This window comes from Halyomorpha halys, unplaced genomic scaffold (genome assembly GCF_000696795.3).
Source record: "Halyomorpha halys isolate HHAL.00 unplaced genomic scaffold, Hhal_1.1 Scaffold22.1, whole genome shotgun sequence".
Lineage (NCBI taxonomy): Eukaryota > Metazoa > Arthropoda > Insecta > Hemiptera > Pentatomidae > Halyomorpha > Halyomorpha halys.
In genome coordinates, this window is record NW_027104816.1 from 1583261 (window position 1) to 1607446 (window position 24186).

The following is a 24186-nucleotide window of genomic DNA, read 5'->3' on the forward strand; positions in this document are numbered from 1 at the left end:
ATCCTTAACAATCCCTGATAATCCTCCGAGGCGTCTGAAAAGAAGATGGCCACGGGACCTTCTAATTTAAATTAATGTTGAAGTACCACCAATGGGTGGTTCCTTCCCAAGATTTTCAAATGTATATGAAACATACTACATATTTACCTATTGTATCATTTTGTACAGTTGTAAATTACATTAAATAAATAATTTTAAAAAAAACATTATGATAAAGTACTGCTATGAATTAAAAATTACAATATTATAAAAATATCTCCCAATATATTTCTACCTGAACACCTCTGGCTAAGAGAAACATTGGTTCATCGTAAAAACCATTGACTCCTGTCAACGCATACAGCGTCCTCTATAGAGATCCCTGGAACATTTGGAATGATACCCCAATCAAAGTTCTCAGATATGAGTAGGTTACCTGCGAGCAAGGCTCAGGATAGATCAATTATAGCTTACAACAAACATTTATCGGCCTCTTTATAAAATATGCTTCAGGGTGGAGCTACGAGAAGCCACCCAAGGAACGAAAAGATGGTACCCTCTGACAAGGGGATAATCGGATTGAATTCCGGGGTATACAAAGTTAAGTCTCTTCGAGCTGGGCAGTAAAGGACAATTCAAGAAGATAAAGATATGATATCCGTAATATAATTAAGATAATCTTACAAAACATCACAACACAAAAAAAGCCAACCTTTCATACTGGTATGTTCATACCGGACCCTTACTTTTGAAATATACGCTTAAAAGGAGACTTAAGATAGTTTAATCGAGCAATATTTAAAAAGTACCTGAGATGGAAAAAAGGCGTAAGCGGCCAAGTCATCACCAACCACGGCATACATTACCACCTGCTGCTTTCTACCCACCCAACTAAGTGTTCATTTAAAATAGATATTTTATGGCAGGACTATCAGTCTGAATCATGTTTATGTATTATGTAATTCATGGATACATTAGGTGAAAATAAATATTCTGTTCATTTGTATAGCTTTGAGGATTATACTACCCAATACACTCCCTAATATATCATGTATTTTAATAGTAATTATAATTTATGATGATAACTAATTGGTAACTGGTAAACACGCTATGTCTTTGGAATTAAGTGATAATAGTTTTTCATTCCGTTGACATAAATAATCTAGAATAAAACTATTATTCTGAAAAAAAAAATGTTACAGAATCTTAATTATTTTCATTTTTTTTTTTGTTCCTTATTTTCATACTTTTTCATTCTCATATTGGGAACGTAGATATTATGTAAGGTTTTAATAATATAAATAAAATCTTCATGTTTTGTTTCAGATGGAAATAGAACCATGGCAGAAGAATACACTATTGAGGTAACGTGTTATAGGATATTTCATTTATTTTGGAAGAACAGTATTTAAAAGTATGTAACCTGTAAAGAATAGTACACAACTATTTATTGTTGAAAGGAATATGGTCCGGGTGCGGTCAAAAAAACTCAAATAGTAGAATATACTATTTTATTGAGCCAACGTTTCGCCCCACGTTGCAGGGCTTCGTCAGGGCTAAAAAAGATACAAACACATAGTTACAAAAGGAAAACAAAAACATAAGTGTAAAATAACAGGGGTATAAAATGTAAATTTTACACTTATGTTTTTGTTTTCCTTTTGTAACTATGTGTTTGTATCTTTTTTAGCCCTGACGAAGCCCTGCAACGTGGGGCGAAACGTTGGCTCAATAAAATAGTATATTCTACTATTTGAGTTTTTTTGACCGCACCCGGACCATATTCCTTTCATCTTTACACACGGTCAATCAATATCTTCCAGAACTATTTATTGTGTGTTAACCTTACTCCATGCTTTGCTGAGATTCATAAGGCTTGAAAACTAATACATGAGGTTAAGTCAATTATTGGGAGCGCGGTAGCCAGGGGGTAAAGCGTGTGGTTATTAACTCTAAGGACCTGAGTTCGAATCCGGCTGGACAGAAAATTGTTTTCTGTTACACTGTAGCCGTGAGTTAACTCCTGTGGGTCCTGATGCCGTCCTGGGATCCACCTTGCCTCTTAAATTGGGTTAAAAATCTGGCGGTCGAGCGTTATTTTGACCAAATCACCTCCTTGCACAACCCTGAGTACTAGACTCTTTACAAAGTACGGAACCCTTGACCCTCCATGGGTTGTAGTGGTACAGATTTTAATTTTTTAAGTCAATTATTATCTACCATATAGTTATTAAATTTTATTCTAATCAAATAGGAAACCTTTAAGTGCATCATTTTGCGACATAGTCCCCTTGCATTTCAATGCACTTGGTCCATCGTACGAGTCCTTGGTACGAGTTTCCTGATGTCCTCACAAAACCAGGTTTTCGGTTGAGCTGCGAACCAGGAATGCACCGCTTCTTTCATTGCTGCATCCGAGGTAAATCGACGGCCCCTTAATGCCTCTTTGAGTGGACCAAACAAGATATTGTCAGAAGTGGCAAGTTCGGGACTATGTGGAAGATGATCCAGTGCTTCAAACTTAAGCTTCTGGAGCATTGTTTTTGGCAGCTGTACAAGCGCGTTTGTTTATTCAACTATGTGAGTTGTTTTGGGACCTACCTTGCACAAATTTTATGAAACCCAAGTCTGTTGTGGATGGTTTCATTGGCCGAACCGTGACTAATTTGCCAACGATGTGCCACTTCTTCAGTAGTTACTCATCTGTCTAAGAGCACCATTTCACGTGGACGCTCAGTGTTCTCTTTATTTGCGGCGTTAAATGCTCGTCCGGCTCCTTCATCGTGCGTAACTGTACCGAAAGTCACCACCACCACTAAAAACGGATCACTAAACTTCTTTGGTGCAAATAGAAAACGGAGCAGCCATGATTAACAGCACGACAGAAATGACGAAACTAATCTAGCAGCTTGAAACCTGCATAGACAAGAAACAAAGCATGCCTCATCAACGAAAAACTACAGTGCTAACAACATAAGCAATAATATAACTAAATTGCGGATGAATATTGACTTACCCTCGTATACATTGCTAATTATAAATAGTTGACTATTTCAATGAGAATAAGAGCTGGCTGATATCATAATGATAATAATCATAAATTATATTTAAGGTGAGGTGTAGATAGTTGACTGTAGATTAATGATTGGAGATTAATTAGATTAATGCACAATTAAATATTATTTATGATTGGAGAAGTTTGTCGGGGGGTGCGGTCAGCAAAGAACAACATAAGTAAACAAAGGTGAAGTTTGTCAGGGGGTGCGGTCAGCAAAGAACAACATAAATAAACAAAACCATAGTTATTTATTTCATGCCGACGTTTCGACCTAAATTTCAGGTTTTCATCAAGGCTATAGAACAAAAGAGATAACAACAACATTTAGAGAAACATACAATTGAAAAGGAATAGTATAAAAACAAGTGTTATTTAATTCAATATTTTGTATAATTCTAAATTTGTTTGTATACTACTCCTTTTCAATTGTATGTTATCTCTTTTGTTCTATAGCCCTGATGAAGACCTGAAATTCAGGTCGAAACGTCGGAATAAAAAAATAAATAAATATGGTTTTGTTTATTTATGATTGTTCTTTGCTGACCGCACCCCCCGACAAACTTCTCCTTTGTTTATTTATGTTGTTCTTTGCTGACCGCACCCCCGACAAACTTCTCCAATCATAAATAATATTTAATTGTGCATCGACATACCGAGTTTAATGAAAATAGTTAAGAGCCATTTTCTATCAAATCGGAAAAATGTTAAAAATTGATTCAATACACTTACTGACTGTGTTTAATCGAAACATTTGCTGTCAGATCCCATTCCAAATCATATTCCCGTATTTCGTACGGCTTTTCGTTTTGAGCTATACTGTCCACGTACACTGCTTTTATAGACAGTTTCTAAAACTAATCAGAAGTTGGTGGCCCCACGTCTATACTGATTCAACTAATGTATCCAATTGTGTGATTTTAGTTAAATTAAATACCACCAAGCCACTCATCGAATGCCGTAATTATATTACCATAATTTTCAAATAACAATATAATGTCTGAATTACACATAACTCAGGCAGATAAGGTATGCAAAATGAATTATACGAATGACTACGTCGACTAGACAGCTGAGATTGTTAACTCGTTACTAGGCGACTCCAAACAAATAACCCTCACTGACCGTTATTCTTACATTTAAATTTTATTATGAAAAATATAAATACATCAGTTTCTTTTAAAAACGAAAAAAACTTCTAAAGAAAATAATACAAATAAAAATAAAATTAATTAAAAGAAATACTAAAACTACTTACAAATTAATCCCTGAACTTGGCGTAAACATGGATTCTTAATCATACTTTTTCATTGAATTTATTTATTATTATTTTTTTCATCTAAAAAATTATATCTAATTTGGTACGACCAGATGAGAACATCGATCGGTTGATGCCAAAATAACACATAAAAATGATAGACATAAGTGAAATGTAATTATAACAATTTTGACTATTGGGGCTCCAGTTCGCTATACAATTTTTAAGCTAGAGAAGTACAAAAGTATTGATCTCAAGTGATACAACTAATAATTTAATTAACAACTACTAAAATCAATATAAAGTAAAAAATAAAATAATGATTTACAAAAAAAAATTAAATTAAATAAAAAATAATAATAATAATGACTAAAAGGATTTTGAAGTGTATATTATTCGCTGCGAATTTACAATTAGTGAATTAATATAATGATCAGAATAAAACAAGATGATATAGAATATGATAAAAATAAGGATCCAATAATATCTATTACTAAGCACACACATACATTGCTAATTCTGATTGTAACATAATAAGTTGATTATGTGGATTTAAGAAAAAAATACAGGGAGATATGGTCATTTTGTGAATCAAAATCATCAAGTTATTGGGAATCATAGAAGTAAGGAAGTCCCCAGTTAAATAGTTTTTTTTTGTTGTTGTTCGTGGTTGATTTATTTACTAGTTCTTCTGGTAAGCGATTGAACATGTTATCATATAGTTTAAGGTACATTTACTAAATTTATTGTTATAATAATAATAATAATAATTATTATTATTATTATTATAGGCGCGACAAACCATAGAGGTCCAAGGCCTTGCGCGATGTACGTAGAAAATACATCACGCGTCTCATGACGAGGTTTTCATAGGGTGGGTTCGTCACTCCCACGCCTATTTTTGTGAGTGCCACCCATTGGCTTACGGGCTCACAAATGCCCGGGGGGAGGTTGTGATTGAGTATTGTATATTTATATGCTTAAAAAATCCCGGGTAGGGCCGGGGACTCGATCTCGTAACCTTCAGGTTGGTAGACTGGCGCGTTACCACGCTGCTACCGTGACCCCCTTTATTGTTATAAGGTGGTTCGAAATTTTTTAGATATATTATATCTTTTCTAAATAAATTACTATCCTCTAAAATAGTTTGGGTGGTAAATGGTACTTTCGATTTGAAGATTTTCTGTTTTTTTTTTATTGCAGTGCCTTATTGTTCGATTTTGTATATTTGCAAGTTTTAACAAATGATTATGTGCACTGGCACCATAGCATTCGATACTATTTCGTAATATCGATTCAAATAATGTTTTGTACACAATTATATAATAAATAGATATCAATTTATCATTAATATTAAACTTTACTCTCTTATTCCTGCCCTGATTTAATATTTAAATGAAGTTGACAAAAAGAACTTTATTTTTAAATATAGCTTAAACTATTGCCCTATAAGTATACTCCCCTATACATTCCCTAGAGTGAGTTCTAAGCTAGCGTGAAGAGGCGGGAGAGCTGAAATAATTCCCCCTCGACCCCACCTGTAGGTTCTCTCTGTGCATTGAGTAGAGTTGCTAACTTTACTTCAATATATTAAGTCGCAATTTATGTTATAAATTATAAATTCGATGAGTAGTTCATCATTATACTAAAAAAAGGCTTTAATATATTGGTACTACATAATAATAAGTCATAAAAATATACATATTTAGAAAATAAAATTTGTAAGTTACTAGTGGTTGCATAGTTCGTTTGTCGGAATATTTTTCAAAATTATTTCTTTGCTGTTCATTTTATGAAAATTACATTAACCAAAGAATATTTTTATTTTATTTATTTATTGATATTTACAACTGTATAAAAAAATACAAGCAGTAAATTTGATCATAATGACATAATGATATGATACAGGATGTAGAGAAACTACCCAGTAGTAGAACACTAAAAACAGTTTACAATATAAGGTCACGAGGTCATCTTCATTTCAGGCGCCTCGGAGGATTGCCAGGAATGGAAGAGAAAGCAAGGTTAGAAACGAGTGGGTTTGGGTGGTTGGGGAGTTTATTATGGATGGAATAATATCGGGTTCGGGCTAGATCGGTTACATAAGGAACTTTTAGGTCTTTATGGATGGTTTTATTAGTAACAAAATAAGGAGCATTGAGGATTTTACGAAGGATTTAGGATTGTAAAGATTGGATACGAGAGGAATTCGAAGGTTTAGTGGAGCCCCAAAGCAAAGAATATTAAAATAGTCATAAACATTTAATAATTTTTAAAAGTTGAAATAGAGTTTTTTTGTTTTTAAGAAAAATCTGTGAAATAACAGTTAATGATCTTATTATGACAATAGGGAAAATAAATTATAAATTTCAAATATATATATAAGATAAAAAAAAAGTTGTATTAATATAAAATTATTGTATGATATTTATTTACCGTCATGCTAATTAAGTTGCTATAGGAAAATCATTTTGTTTTTTCCGAGGGACTCGATTTGGTTTGCTGTAAGGAAGGGTTTTTATCCGAGTTCGTAGGTATGCTGTGTTATTAATAATAATTATATTATATATTTCATATTACATCTTTTTTTTTTTTTGATACATTTATTTATAGATAGATGTTACAATCTGCCACACAGTTGTGGGCAATAGGTAACAGTGATGAATGATCTCATACATACGAAAATAAAAAAAAAAAAAAATAAATTAAAATAAAATAAAATAAAACACTCTGTTAAAATATATACAAACAAAAGAATAAACAAGATGAACATAATCAAACTATCTGTATGAAAAATAAATAAATAAAATAACATAATGATAAAATAATATATATAATATTTATACAATCGACCTGAGGATCCCTGAGCCCACTCTATCCCCCACGTATGAGGGGTAGAGCAGAGCTCAAAAGTCATATTACATCTGGTCACGATATCTGGTCAAATACACAAAGGCGATTGGACGACTTGTTTTTAAGCAAAATAATCCTTACTGGTGGCTGTTATTCCAGCATATAGACATTACAACACAAGGTGATAAATACAGATAAGAATTTATTAAAAAACAAAAACATATTTCTTACAAAAATACAAAATCAAAACAAGAATGTAATTAAATTAAAAAAACTACGTCTGTTGACAAATATTTACAAATTAATATTAAATATAGCGTTAACTAAATATATTGATTGTTCACATGTAGTATGGTACAGTATACAGTGAGCCATTGTACAATAATATGACAATATTTTCCTGGGTTAGATTTTTATCGAAGTTTTAAGGTATGTAGTTAATAATTTGCATACATGATAAGCTAAATGGGGAGCGCGGTAGCACCGGGGTAAGGCGCGATGCTACTAACTCCAAGGATCCGGGTTCCAATCGGGCTGGGCAGAAAATTGTTGTCTGTTACACTGTAGCCGTGGGTTTTGGAGACCTCCTGGGGTCCACCCAGCCTCATTAATTGGGTAAAAATCTGGCGGTTGAGCGTGATTTTGACCAAATCACCTTGCACAACCGTTGATCTACTAGTAGTACCAAAGTACTGAACCCCTGACCCTTAATGGGTTGCAGTGGTACAGATTTTAGTTTAATTTTTTAATATATCAAAGTGCGGTAAAGGATTTTTTAGGGGTAAAAGTTCATATCAGTTTTTATCACCTCAAGAAACGCTTAAATACAAATTTACAAAAAAATCGGAAAATAAATGGTTTTCGCCTCTCATTTCTTTATATTAATATTAAAAAAAAAATGGAGACTTGTTCAAGTTATTTCTATTTTCTTCGATAATCTACAGGTAACTTAGAGCTCTATAAATTGAACATTTTGAAAAGAAAAAAACATGTAAATTGGTCCAGTATTTCTATATTCCAAAAAAATGTTGTGGACAGAGATTCTATGTATATAAATACATATAATGTTTACGTTCTATAGCCCTATCGTTTTTTTTTTTTATTATTATTATGTCATATTAACCTTAACCTTTATAGATTTTTTTTTCATCAAGTGGGATGAATCTTTGGGGGACAATAAATAATTTTTTACTATTCTAGTTCCTTTTTGACTGCACCCAGACCATCTCCATTTACTAATTACGATAATAAAAAAAACATAGTAATTAAAGTTCGTGTTAATAATTAATTACAAGTTTTACCGAACATTCAGAAAATATCTTGCTAAATTATAAATTCCTACCCCATATTGAAATGAAATTAATCTAAAGTTGTATTGCAACATGCCTTACTACTGTAGTTGTTGTTTCCGAAGAGCTGGGAAGAAAAAAAGGCTGTTATCTCACCCCAATTTTTTATTACTTTAATGAAAACTATGTATAATTACGAGTCAAAATTGATGAGTCTGCCAATTATAGGTAGGGGGAATAAAAATGGCTGCTGTTTCAAAATCTTAATTTTTCATTCGGAGCTCTATATATGATAAAAGCTACCAACAACACTAGAAGATTTAAGAGAAGATAAAGAAAAGTAAATTTTCTGAATATTAGCCCTAAAAGAGCTTTTTACTTCCAATAGTTCTCAAGATATAGCTTTTTAAAAAGCAATATTTCTTACAAATCTACAGAAAGATTAGTAGTTAGTTAATTTATTTTGAGAATTCCATATCTCAAGAACTATGTGACGTACAGATGTCTATTATCACTCAAATTAAAGCTAGTTTAATGGACTATAAAGAAGTTTATGACTTTTACCTTCGTAGAAATAGTAGTTTTTTTTTGCTAATTTGCTTGTTTGCTAAAATAAATTGATTTATAGTTGTTCCGGCAATAAGTTTGATTTATGGAAAACTTCATATGAGAAACGATTGGACGCACAGATGTCTGCCAGCGCTGAAATTAAATTTACTACAAAATAGTTAATTATGTTTATCTATGTAGGAGTATTAGTTTTTATGATATTTGACAAAATAAACTCACAAAATGTTAATTTCGACTTATTCCTATAAAATGTTGGATTTTTGAAAAAATATATCTCTAGATCCATAAGACGCACATATGTCCGCCAAAACTGAAATAATAAAGGAAATTTAACTTCCTATAAAGTAGTTTATCACATTTATCTTCGTAGGGGGTAGTTGTTTTTATGATATCCACCTATGAATATTGCGAACAACTATAAATAAATTTATTTTAGCAAATTTCATGTAAGGATTACTCCTACGATGATAAACATTATAAACTACTTTATAGCTCATTAAACTAGCTTTAATTTGATTGCTAATAGACATCTCTATGTCAAATGGTTTTTGAGATATAAATTTTTCATAATAAATTCACTAACGAACCATCGAACGTAAATAACTCCTTTAGGGCTCATATTTTAGCAAATTTACTCTTCTTTAAATGACGTTCTCTTAGGCTTTCTTGTGTACTATTCTTTTTAAGATAAAGAGCTCCGAATGAAAAATTAGTTGTTTTTTTTTGGTTTTGAAACAGCCGCCATTTTTTATTCCCCCTACCTATACTTGGCAGACTCAATTTTGACTATTAATTATACATAGTTTTCATTAAAGTAATCAAAAATTAGGGTGAGATAACTGCTTTTTTCTCCTCTTGGGCTCTTGTACTACAAGAAGACTACAAGAGCTGGAGTAGGGCCAGCAGTTCTTTTGTCGATGACTTGGACACCTTCCCGGATTTCTTTATCTTTCGATCGCCTGATAACCACCGCGTTCTTTTCATATATATCTAAAGGTGTCATTTTTTACAACCTTTATAACAATATTATCTCCATGGAAATTTTCTTAATAGGATAAAAATTTTCATAACCCTGATTTTTATCAAATCATTTTACAAATAAACAAAAAATATAGATTATGAAATACGCAAGAATTTATACAAGTCACTTAGCTCTAAATTGAAAGTTCGACACTTCCCATTTCCTGACTTTGAACATAGCGAGCCTCCCTGTCTCTCTCCCCCCGCCCGCTAAATGTTTGATTATTAAGTTGCTTACAAATGCATTCTGAGGCTCTTTTATGATATATATAATTTTTCTTATGACTCTCTAGTCATATCTGGTGTATTGGGGTATTATTTAGAGGTTACCAACCTATTATAACCATAGTGGGTGGGGTCAAGATTTCATTTCGTGTGACCGCCACATAAAACTCGATCAGGCTGGATTCGAACCGGCACGGCTGCTGTTACAAGACAGTCGCTTAGTTCCCTCAGCTATCCAGATACATTTACCTGTTTAAACCACGGTAGAAAATAAAATCTTTTTAACAAAAATTCCTCACAAAATGTATTGCCAGGCCCTCTAGCGCTCACTGAAACGTCGGTTCTGAACTTTTAACCAATATTTTATGTTATATTATTAAAATTTAATTTACTATTTTTCTATTGTCATTGCTTTTATGTCAAGCGCATTGTTCACTTCGATGTTCAAATCGATAGCCGAACCGATACATCGATAACAACTGGCAGCGTGGTGAATTTCCTCGGATTGCAATAGTTCCCCCTCTTCTCTCTCCCCTATTCTCTTTATTTTTCACCGCTTCTTGTTTGTAGTCCGTGATGGAGTTGCCTCCCTTCATTGGTATTCCCATCGCCTCCCCAGAATGATCCTTCTCCCTATACGAGTTGCCGACTGAGACATTGTGCAATTCCTTTAGAACAGGCTATTCTAAACTATTCTCTCATCATGGCCACACTTTATCCGATAAAAAATCGTCTACGCTTATGAATAGCTTGAGAAAGGCGAAACATGTCGAAACTCGCTACAATTTTGTTCGTGGGCGAATACGTTTTTGGGGTCCATGGTGGATTTTTTTTTGGGCCCAGAGCTAATACAATTTTATTTTTCTTGGCAAATATATATAAGAGCAATGCTTTCCTACCTATTGTCATTACATTTTGTAATGCTGATATGATGCGGCAGTTCACTGTTGAGACGTATATGTATGACAGTAAAATGTGTCAGTTAACGCGACTGTTAGTCCACTGACATTACTTATACTATTAACGATCATGCCAGACCAAGTGCGACATGACTTTCGGTGGATGCTGTCATGATAGTAACCATTAAATAGTTACACCATGATAATGATTTACAATTTTGCCGAGGACTGTAAAACGTACATAGAGGAGTTTATTACGGAATAATCTAAGCAGTCATGTCAGAATGGGTCATATATAATTGATTAAAAATATTTACAAGAATTTGAATCTTTTATTGAAACCACTAACAAAAAACTTGTTTTACAATCCAATATATTACAGTTCACACCGTACATTCATTGGAGATAGAATTAGGCGTATTAGATATAGGATTTAGAGTAAATTTTATTCATTGACAAGCTTCTTTCAATGTAACAGAAATGTACAATTAAAGTAAATCCAGCCATTAATCAAGTAACTACTAAGTACTCACTCAGTTTAAACCGTATCTGAAATAAGTAAGTGAGTAAAATCAGTAGATAAAATAAAATAAATTCTTAATCTAGATGAAAATAAAAGAAAACGAAGAAAATCAATTTACTCATAAGTAATATAAGAAGATTATACCAACATATGCAGATACGTGCATATAAACGATGTGTACACGGATGCCTTTACTCACTTATGCACATGCTACGAATTATATGACACATATTTAAATATATAGGAATACAGATAAGACCAAGCATAATATAATGGCACTTACACGTTTCCAATAAATAAAGTTTGCAAGTATCACGTCTGTATAGTGTTTACACATAAGATCTGTTCCTACCTCTGACCAACAGTGCACATCGAATCTGATAAAACGTCCTCTGTAAACTCTCCTGAGAGGTAAACTTGGAAATAGAAAGGATAGCGACTTTATAAACTACTTAAGAAATTAATTATGTATTCCATTGGTTAGCTTGTCCTCAGGGAAAAGTTACTTAAGCCCCCTTGGAAAGTTGTTCCGAATCCTGGAACGTGGAGATTAAGTCCAGGACGAAGTGCGTGGGGTGGAATAAAGCAGTAGCTGCTGGAATGGTCTTCGTGAGCCACAGCCATCATCATCATCGAGTTTTTGTCCTCAGTTTCCTAGTTGATTATTTCTCCTCCTCGTGTTCTGATCGTATCTTTTCTATTAGGTTTGGCTTCCGTCTAACATTAATTTCTCAACTAATGGTTAGTGGCGTTTTTTCGTTGTTTTTTTTTACTTCCGTTCCTTAGCCATGGTTTAATTAAAATGTCTTATCGCTTCTATGCCTAGCGTATACGTTTTATTTAGAAAACAAACATTAAAAATCTAGTAAAACGTTTCACTATTTTTTGAGGATGCTTCCTTCACTGGAATTTTCACTGGAAATGTTGTCCTTTTGTGAAAACATAAGGAAAAAAAGAGTTTGTAGCCATATTGGCCTAAACAGGTGAAAAATAGCACTTTTTTTGGTGATACCTTACCAACATGAGTGAGCAGAACTTCACCACACTTAGGCAAGAGTGGTGGCGGCGGCAAGATGAGAAGAAAAGAACAAGATAGAAACCCGTCTTCCATCGTAAGATACAAACCAAGTAATTAATAATCCTTTCCATTATTCCTTATAAACTTAGCATTAATCTAAACTCCAACAACTATCTTGTAACCCTTGGTATTAAGTTTATGGTAAAATAAACTTAATCAATTTTTTTCATAATTATGAGAGATAGTTGACTGTGGATGATGAATGAGGAGAAGATGGTTGGGGGTGCGGTCAATGAAAAACACAAATAAGTTCGATTAACTTATTTTAATGTGCCAGCGTTTCGGCTAGAGTTTCTAGCCTTCTTCAGGGCTGTTCGCTGGATGATCAAACGCCTAATTAATTTTATAATCATCATCATTAGATCAAACGCCTAATAAATGATTAGGTGTTTGATCTTCCAGCGAACAGCCCTGAAGAAGGCTAGAAACTCTAGCCGAAACGTTGGCACATTAAAATAAGTTAATCGTACTTATTTGTGTTTTTCATTGACCGCACCCCCAACCATCTTCTCCTCATTCAATTTTTTTCATAATAGGATAGAGATTTTATTTTATTCTGTTCATTATATATTGTAATTATTTTAAATACAGTCCGCTTCAGCGATAACAGCAAATTATATATAATCTCCCCTCTCTCCAACTCTGTTTCTAACGTCTGGGACGTTTCGAGCGATTTTCTCTCTGATATCTTTGGGATCCCTTATCTCCTTACTCTCTGGACATTCACTTCCATGGGTGCACCCTGGTTCGTATCCCTTTGCTTGAATAAATACGAACAATGCCTCTCTAAGAGGGGCACATAGCGAGGTTTTGTCCGCATGACCACCAAATGCCCGGTTTTATTACAGTCATTGCATCTTCGGTTTTCTTTCCTTACTCAATTCTTAGGTCTACTACCCTGGTTTAGTCATTTCTTTTCGGTCTCACTTCTTTCTTTTTCGCAATTTTTAAACTCCCTCCTCAACGTTCAACGCAACTACCGGCCAACTGTGTGAAACCCTTGTCTTACCGGTCTCTTCAACTTCCATTTTAGCCTCCTCTTCCCTTGCACTGGCATCCATCATTTCCTGCGCACTGTCCATACAAGTACGATCACTCTCGTTTTCTTGTTTTTATGGCGAGGATTTAAGTATCCTTGAAAGAAGTGAGGAGAACTCCAGCGAACTTGCCGTTACTCTTCCTAGATTCTTCTTTTGACGGAACATCTGGACATTCTTCGGGTTTCCATCTACCACCGCTGAACGCTTTTTTCAGGCTTTTCTTCACCAGGATCTACGACGTTTCTTAGTCGGCCTGGATTTAGTTTAGGATGCTCCTTTTGATCCTACAAACCACTGCAGCTCTTAACGAGTTCACATCCTCTTTGTCTAGAAGGTTCTCATCTACTTTTGCCTCTATTCCTGCCATCAGATGTAGAATTTTAATCCACAACTTTGGATCTCTAGTAGTGATGGGATCCCCAGTTCCGCTGCCGGCATTGGAAATGAAGGGAGATTATGGGGCACCGTGAGGACCGTTGGTCTTAGAATTTCATTATTCTCCATGTAGAAACTTGTGAAAAATCGATAACAAAATCGAAAACCAAAAATAAAGAAAATAGTAATTAAAAGAGAAGAGAAGAAAGAAAATAATTGTTCCCGGTATCACGTGTTTTGCACTATTCACAGCTTCGGATTTCGGCACCAGATATGTGAAACCGAGAGTAAAACTTTAAAAAAAAAGTGGGACATGAAATGAAATGCACAAGTTTTATGTAGATACTAATTTATTCTGCTCCTTAATCCAATATATTTACCTTCTGGTTTGTTGACAGAAGGACTTATTATTAAGATTGTAATACTTATATTCCAATTATATCTTATTTAAGATGTATTATATATGTAGTTAAATGTAATATATATATTACGTCCTATTAATGGTTGAAAATGAAGTCGGTACAGCTAAGTAAGATCTTAAAAGACTGTAGAGAAGACTAAGATAGTCGACAAGATACAAATGTACTGTCTATTGCAGAGCCATAACGCTCATTGCGCTGTTATTACCGTTCTGGGCTCTCTCATGCATTATTCATGCGTTCTCCTTCCTCTTCCATTAATTCAATGTGGTTCCACTAATGCCTCTTATTAAATCTATTCCTTATAATCTTTTTTTTCAGAAATTTATTTATTCCAAAGTTTTTTCTGAACAGTTGAAAATACTTTTTTAATCTAAATAGAGAAATTAAGCAGTTATCTTTAAACTTTTTAATAACTTTAAATATTTAAAATGTATTCCTATTAAATTTTATATATTCCTCTTTCTTTTTATTATTATTTATTAGTAATTTTAATAAATTAAAATGAGGGTGTGGATTATGAAACTTCTTAATTCCATTTTTATTATTCGTGGTGATAATTTTTTTTTTTTATCTACTCAAATATATTTACTGTTATTGAATCTGTCAAAACTGACATTTTTTACTTTCAATTACTTTTATATGAACTATATAGTAAAGTAAAATTTCGAATTATATTTTTGAGTTCCCGTGAGTAAAAAAATAAATACATAACTTCGTAAATTCCTACCTCCTACATACTTTCTCATTATTCGTTCCTTTCTCACTGACAGATTATTGAAAGTAAACCACAATGGTTCCTATTCATCCCTCTTTTTTCAGTCCGCTGGTGTTCCGCTCGGTCCCATCCTCTACACAATCTATACAGCAAACATCCCAACTAATCCTAACACTGTCCTCACCACGTATGCCGATGACACATGTGTGCTCGCTGTTAATAATAACCCTTTAATTGCATCCCAAACTCTTCACTCTTCAATTCCATATCGCAGCCCCCGAAGAATGGTGTCATAATTGGAGGATTAGAATACATTTCAACAAATCCAATCAAATTACTTTTACCCTATTTCGTAAACCTACTGACTGCCCTACAGTATACTTCAATAATGTTGCCCTTACCCTGTTGAACAGATCCGCTACCTTGGACTACATCTGGACAAACGACTAGCCTGGAATCCTCACACAAGACTCACAAGACAGGAAACTGCACTTGATTTCGACTATTACACCACTTACTAGACAAACGGTCCAATCTTCCAATTCATTACAAAAGACTGATTTACATGACAATTATAAGGCCCATCTGGACATACGGCGTTGAGCTTTGGGGCTCCACTAAATCTGTGAATTCCTCTCATATCAAAACCTTATAATTCAAAATCCTTCGTAAAATCCTAAATCCTGCCTACTTTGTCACAAATAAAATCATCCACAAAGACCTTAATGTTCCATTTGTAACCGATCTGACCTGAACCAGATATTAATCCTTCCATTACAAACTCCCTAACCACTCAAAGCCATTAGTTTCTACTCTTGCTTCCTCTTTTATTCGGGACAATCCTCTACACGTTTGCACCTGTCAAACCATATCATTATGATTTCCTCAAATTTACTTGATGTATTTATGTACAATTGTAAATATCAATAAATAAATTTAAAAAAAAAATAAATAAATACATAAAAATATTATTATGAACTTTATGATGGCCTACAATTCTGTGGATAGGAGGGCTTTACTGGGGATTCTGGAAGAATATGGAGTAGACAGAAAGACAAGGAAGTGGGTTGAGCAAACGCTGATCAACACGACCTCGAGGGTGAAATTCCAAGGAGTCATCTGGGGGCCCTTTCTGGTTAGGACGTGGATCAGGTTGGGGGATTATCTGTCTCTGGTACTGTTCAATGTAGTCCTGGATAAAGTAATGAAGGAGTTAGGGATCAAAAATAGCGCGGGGAAAATTAGGGACCAACAAAAATGACGTCAGAGTAAGTTGTCTGCAGCATGCTGATGGTCTGGCCCTCCTGTCGGGATCTGCGGATGAAGCAATAGGGCAGTTAAACATCCTAAAAGAAATAACCGAAAGAGTCCGCTTGCAAGTATCGTTCGAAAAAACGGAGTTGATGACTACGGATAGAAACTTTCGGGAAAAAACAGTTAAAATAAAGGATGGTGAAATCAAGGTCACAAATAGCTTAAAGTATTTAGGGGAAATTATTTGTAGTAATGGGAGGAGAGGCTGGTCAAGATGAAAAGACTCAGCTTTGCCACTAGTAAGTCTATACTGTAAAAAAGGTCTGTCAATAAAAGAGAAAAAATAACACGGTTGTCAAACCGTTTAATGGAGACCTCTTCCTAGCTTAAGGAAACATTTGGGAATAGAGAGGAAGATCTTGAGGAGGATTTATGGGCCAGTAAAGTTACCGATGAAGGAGAAGGAGGCTGAGTCCTACCAGAGAATTCTACTGAGGATTGGATGACCTGGAAATGGACATTATGTTAAGGAGGCTTCGTTTATGGTCTGGGTTAATAGGGAGATCTATGGGAAAATGTGGGAATATAAAGGGGGCGGGGAGTACATTAAGCAGATGAATAAAGAAACGGGGAAATTAGGAATCTCAAGTCGAGATGATTATAAGAAAGGTAAAGGTCCTTGCGGGTGCCGAAGAGATGAGAAAGGGGAGAGTATTGCGAGGAAGAAAGAAGAGTGCAGTCTGATAGAATGAAGAAGATCAGGAAGAAAGGAAAGGAGGGCCTGTCTTATAAGGGCGTTTCCGTTTCGTCTAAAAAAAAAAAAAAATAATTACTCAAAATGGTCTGTATGCATGTGTGTCTGTGAACAGCCTAATTGAAAAACAAAATCTGGGAAACTGAAATATATATATTAAAGGGGGAGAGAGGAGGAGGTATATGCCTGGGAAATACCATTTTATAGAATCGATTTTTCAAATTTATATTCTAAAACAAATACTGCCCTAACCCCTGTTAAACAGATTCGATACTTAGGACTCCATCTTGACAAGATACTTACTTGTAATCCACACACAAGACTGCAACGACAAGAAACTGCTCGTAGATTCCGATTGTTACAACACCTACTTGACAAACACTGTAAACTTCCCATTCACTACAAAAAATTAGTATACACTATGATGACCAGACCAATTAGGACATATAGAATTGAGCTCTGGGGCTCCACCAAACAAGATCCTTGATGCTCCTTATTACGTTACAAATAAACTCATTCACAAAGACCTTAACATCCCATTCGTTCCAGATTTGGCCCAAAACAGATATGCGTCTTTTCATCCTAACCCATTAATTCTTAATCTTTCATCCTTAACAATCCCTGATAATCCTCCGAGGCGTCTGAAAAGAAGATGGCCACGGGACCTTCTAATTTAAATTAATGTTTGAAGTACCACCAATTGGTGGTTCCTTTCCAAGATTTTCAAGTGTATATGAAACATACAACATATTTACTTATTGTATTTATTATTTGTACAGTTGTAAATCTCATTAAATAAATAAATAAATAAATAAAAATATTAATCTTGCCATGTCAATGAAGAGTTGATGGTCTTTGATATCAGCTTCTTATATTGAAATAGTCTGACTGTCAGAAATTTCAGTTGCACGTTATTTTGTCCTAATCGATTCATCTTCAACAATTAATATCGCGATATTTTATGTTGATAAATTGCTAATATAATTATTATCTACTAACGGATATTAATACTCCTATTTCATCACTTCAACTATTTAAAAATTTGCTCATTAATTATCAATCTGATATTAAAAAAAAAAACCTCATTCAAAAGATTAGAACTCTGTTATCAGTAGGGTCCTTAACATATTTCATCTTTCTTATCATATAAATAATTTTTTTTATAATCTAGATTATTTTTTAAAAAAATAAAGATAGTGGGAGTTAAGGGACAAAATAAATTTATATTTGAATGTAAGTTATCGTCAATCAATAAAGAAAATCAAAATGAATTAAGTACGAAAATTATAATTGATAATTAAATTAAATTTTTTGTTGTTTTTTATTACCTCCACCTAAGAAAGGTGAGAAGAGTATTGTAATCGAATCAGATTTTCGATGTACTGTTGTAGAGAACCTTGAGTGCAAAAAAAAAAAAAATTTGGCAATTTGGTCCCACAGACTAACTCCTGTCCCCCTTTTGAAAAGTAAGGCGATTGTTTGGTTCTCTTTTAGCTTTAGATTTCGTTCTCCAATATCTGTGTACCAAATATATACAGATTAAAAATTTAAACATTAAACAATGCTACATAAATATATCATTTAAGTCCCGAAGTGGATGGAATTAATTATTAATTTAAACAAGTGCATTCAATTTTAAAATTTAATCTCAAAAGTTTTACGACGTGTTTTTAGAACAAATGGAATTTTCCCTGTACATCTCACTTCAACTTGATAAGTGTTTTACTTTCCAATTCAATTATTTAGAAGTTTTTCTTCAAAAGGGGCGGGGGGAGTTTAATAAAATATTCAAAGCCTTAAATTGAGACAAAGGAGTCGATCGATAGAGGCAGTAAGTGAGTGTACACCAACAAACCTCTGCGGAACCTTGCTCGATTATATCAACACCAATAAATTGATTTTTTTGATAATAACCCAAAAGTTTTCAACGTTCTTTATTACATGTACGTTTCGGCCGATTCGGTGTCATCAAAGACAATCAAATAAAATTACAGATTTAATTATAATTTATTATTAACAGTACCAAAGCATTATTAACTATAATTCGCATACTTTAATTTTGGAATCACAGTTTCACATTGGTTGATTAAAACTCGCAGGTTATTATGCACATTTCAATTTTACACAGTCAAAATAAACCTATAAAACACAACCAATAAAGGAGAACATTCCTTTAGTAATAAATTTACACCATTAATTTACCTGTTTATTATCATAGCATTAATTAGTAATTTCCATCTTTCACAATTTTTATATTTCACTATCATAACTGTATTATATAACTCCGTATGTCCAGATAGGCCTTAAAATTGTCATGTTGATTAGCCTTTTGTGATGTGTTGGAAGTTTAGACCGTTTGTCTAGTAAGTGCTGTAATAGTCGAAATCGACGTACAGTCTCTTGTATTTTTAGTCTTGGGTGAAGATTCCAAGTTAGTCGTTTTTTCGTATGTATTCCAAGGTAGCGGATCTGTTTGACAGGGGTAAGAGCAATATTATTAAAAGATATCGTAGTTCAGTCTGTATGTGTACGAACAGCTTTAAATTTAGTACGTAAATATGTCAAAACATTTATTGAAAAGTTATGATTTTTCTAGAAGACGGAACCTTTAATTTCATTTTCCACAAACTTAGTGAAAATTTTTAGTAAGTATTAGTACGAGACTCCTGTGGGGAAAGTCAGTTATCTCATTCCAATTTTTGTTCACTAATGAAAACTACGTATAATTACTAGTCAAAATTGATGAATCTGCCAAGTAAAGTTGTCCTTAAATTATTGGATGTGAGGTGTAAATAAATTTATGAACATTATAAATAATGTTATTTGTTTTTAATTATAATTTATTTATTGATATTTACAACTGTATACATATATACACATCTAGTAAATTTGCTGTAAGAGATATTATGACATGATAAAAACATGTGGAGAATCTACCCATTGATAGGACTCCAAAAATATTTTTATAGGAGAACATCTCGAGGCCATCATCTTTTCAGACGTCTAGGAGGATTATTAGGTAGTGAAGGAGAAGCCAGGCTAGAAACGAGTTGGTTTGGGTGGTTGGGAAGTTTATTATGGAAGGATTGGTATCTGGTTCTGGCCAAATCGGCAACATAGAGGACATTGAGGTCCTGATGGATGATTTGATTTGTGACAAAGTAAGGAGCATTAAGGATTTTGGACTGTAAGGATTGGATTCGTGAGGAATTAGATGGTTTAATGGAGTCCCATAGCTCAACTCCGTTATGTTATTAGTTAAAAAATAGTTTATAATAAAAGTTGTTTTTAAAATATATTGGCTTTGAGGATGGCCAATTTAGTATGCCAATACAAATCCTTGCAAATACAGGCGATATTGATACTATCCAGAGATCATTTTGTGGCCTAAAGAAGGCATTTTTGGCTCTCGAACTCGCTGAAGATGTGACTTTCTAGAAATGGGAGAAAAAGCCAAGTATATAGCTGCTGGTATAAATGCGCATCGATAGATCTCGATTGATGACTACACATTCGAAACGGTTAATTTTGTTTATCTGGGCTCTCAAGTAAATGTCGAAAACAATGTGTCAGAATAAATATTTAAGAAGATTCTGGAAATTATTTTGGCCTGCGGTGGTATCTAAGAAATCGCTTTATCTCCAGGAAAACAAAAGCGACTCTGTACTTGATGTTGATTCGTCCTATCCTTACATATGGAGCGGAAACGTGGAGCTTCTCCAAAACAGATGAAAGCAAGCTGCTGATCTTTGAAAGAAAAGTACTACGACGTATTTATGAATCAGTGCTCTCAGTTAACGATCAAAGAAGGCGGATGTAGTCCGGTTCATTAGAATATAGCGTCTAAAATGGGTGGGTCATGTAGCCAGAATGGATAAGAGTACCACAATCAGCAAAATTATGCTGACGGTTCCAAAAAGAAAAAGAAGAGTTGGAACACCTTGGGTGAGCTCGATACAGATAGTAGAGCTCTTCTTGGACTGTTTGCTAACTGGAGAACGGCTGCAAGAGAGAGAGACTAATTGAGGAGACCAAGACTCAGTGGTGGGGTGACGGTAGCAGTGTCGTAACGCACCTGTCTATCAACCCATAGATTGCGAGTTCGAGCCCGGCCCTACCCGGGATTTTTTCAAGCATAAAAATTATGCAATACTCACAATCTCCTCCGAGAATTTGTGAGGCCCGTTAGTCATTGGCTGGCACTCACAAAAATAGGCGTGGGAGTGACGGACCCACCCTATGAAAATCACGTCAGGAAACAAGCGATGTATTTCTTAAGTACAATGCGCTTTGGACCTCCACGGTCTGTCACGCCAATAAAGAAAAAAAAAGACTCAGTGATGAGTTGTAGCACCCATGATGATGGTAATATACTTATTATTAATTTTGTATTTATCAGATGTGGATATAAATAAAAAGGGCTACAATTTTTTTTTTTTAAGTTGGGTATATTTTCCCTTTACTATCTAGAACTTTTCATTTCCTTTAAAGTTTTAACAACCATTAAGAAAAGAAGTATAGAACTATGTACGATGATGTATAGACTGGTTCGCTTGTCGACATCCAAGTATGGCTTTAGGTGGTGGCGGTGAATACCGAAGCTCGTTAAGATATACTGGTGCATATCCACTATAACGGCACCCCACATTAAATGGTTACGCAGTTAATTTTAACTGTCCGCTGCCTTTATAACTATGTTTTATTATAGTGCAGTAATACGATATGACTCCCATGGCGAGTAATCGTGTTCCTGTTTTATATCATCACCAGTTTTATTGCATCTCCATTTATTAAGTTTTTGACTGAGCTAGTTCATGAACGTTATTTAATTTATAAATAAGTCTATAGAAAGAATTTTATTATGTTAGAAGAACTTAAATCTTTTTATTCTATAACTTTGTGTAATATATTAAAAGAAAATGGTCGGGTTGCGGTAAAAATAACTTAAATAGTAAATGAACCGTTAATTATGAGCCAACTTAAGAGGCAATGTACTCGTATATGCTACCCACTATTGCACCAGGTTTCATGTGACAGTATTGTCACAATTCTTAATGCTATCATGTTCTATGGGTAAATGACGTTATATGATTTAGCCATATCTGCGAGGATACCTGTTACCCCGGATACCCCTGTCAACACACACAGGCACCTGTGTTTGTGTACCACACTTGGTCTTGTCAGAGCTTTTCACACATCTCTTGCTATATGGCGAAGGACAGAAGCCAACTAAGCAGTTAGAAACTCTTCCTAGAATTTTTCTACCCCCTCTCGGGCCTAGGGGAGACGCTCACTCAATGAGGAATTAGATTCGGAAAAGGTAACGCCTCTAAGGGGAGGTGGGAGAAAAGGGTCTGGACAACGAGGCCAGGAAAAAAGATTGAAGACAGAAGCAGGAGAGACAGCAGAAGTAGGAAGACGGTCTAAAGAAGAGGTCCTGAGAAGAGCTCTTCAGAAATGGAACTCCAACGCAAAGACGAACTCCACGGCTAAGACAACACCTAAGTTACTACACCTCATGACATGAGTCATCCAAATCAGAAGCTTTTAAATACATTAGGTAATAATTCATAATGTAAACAATATTTTATGGCAAACCAATTATCTGAATCATTTTAATAAAAGCAATAAATTATGCATAAACCCTTTGTTCCTTTATGTACTTTATTTACTATTATATTACACAATAACACCCCTTATTATATTATATAGTTACTGGTAACAACATTTTATACATAAAAAGGTATTTAATTGGTAACTGGTAAACACGCAACAGGCCTTTAGAAAAGAATCATATTGTAATAATAGTTTTGTAGGACTCGCTATAAATTAATTAATTAACTTATTTTGGATAATTGCCACCAGGGATTATCCTGGACAGTACATAGCACATGATTGTAACTGCCTTATAGTTTATTACATAGTAGTGGCTCTGACAATCAGCCATTTTTTGGATTATTTTATAGTCAGTAACTTAATAATAATAATAATAATAATTATTATTATTATTATTATTATAAACTACTTAACGCACCCGAAGGTTCGATGCCGATGCCTTCAATCGCTCTCTACATCCATTCGTTCAGTGACGCCCCTCCCAATTTTTTAAATCAGTCTTAACGCAATTGTCCCATCAAAGTTTCATTCCACCCCTCGGACGATTACCCGTTGGCTCAGTGTTTATTAATATCTTAGGAATCCATTCGTTACGAATTGTAAGTCTCACGATCTTACATGCCCATTTTTAAGTTTGTCTATTCTTTATATTATTAATTTTAAATGCAAAATGCAAGTTGTGATGACTCTAGTAGAATGGAGTTGTAATAATAATAATAATTTATAATAAGGCTTAGCGAACCCAAAAGTTCAATGCCGATACTACCATTCGCTGGCTACTTCCCAATGACGCCTGTCCAAACCCAAATCTACCAGATCAGTCTTAATGCAATCTTCCCACCTACGCTTCGGTCTACCACCGTTTACCCGTCTTATCAATGTTTATTAACATTAAAAATCGGTTGGTGACTAAGCCCTACGACCTTACACGCCCTTATTCGCTATAACCTGAATTATGTTCAACGAGTGTAGTTCCCTAAATTTGGGCTTCTAAATTCTCCCGTTAATTCATCGTTTTTCGGTCCTGATAAATTATTTAATTCTTTATTTTCCAAAACCTTAAGTCGCTGTTCATCCATTAGTGTAAGAGGCTACGTTTCGCATCCATAAAGATCAATGGGAAGGATCATAGTTTTTTAAATTATAACTTTTTTAATTGTTGAGGTGAAAAAAAAAATTACAAACAGAATATAACCTGTTCAATATTTTTCTTGTACAATGCATACTTATTTAAATATACTTATATTATATTTAATAATTA

At 34.1% G+C, this 24186-nt stretch overlaps 1 long non-coding RNA gene across 1 annotated transcript in view; it reads left to right on the top strand.

Moving 5' to 3' along the window:
- The window catches only part of LOC136795311 (uncharacterized), a 707978-nt gene that overhangs the window by 636675 nt on the left and 47117 nt on the right, over positions 1–24186 (top strand). Inside the window, exon 6 of the long non-coding RNA XR_010842895.1 lies at positions 1306–1343. This is a non-coding gene — a long non-coding RNA (uncharacterized lncRNA). The remainder of the gene's footprint in view (positions 1–1305; positions 1344–24186) is intronic.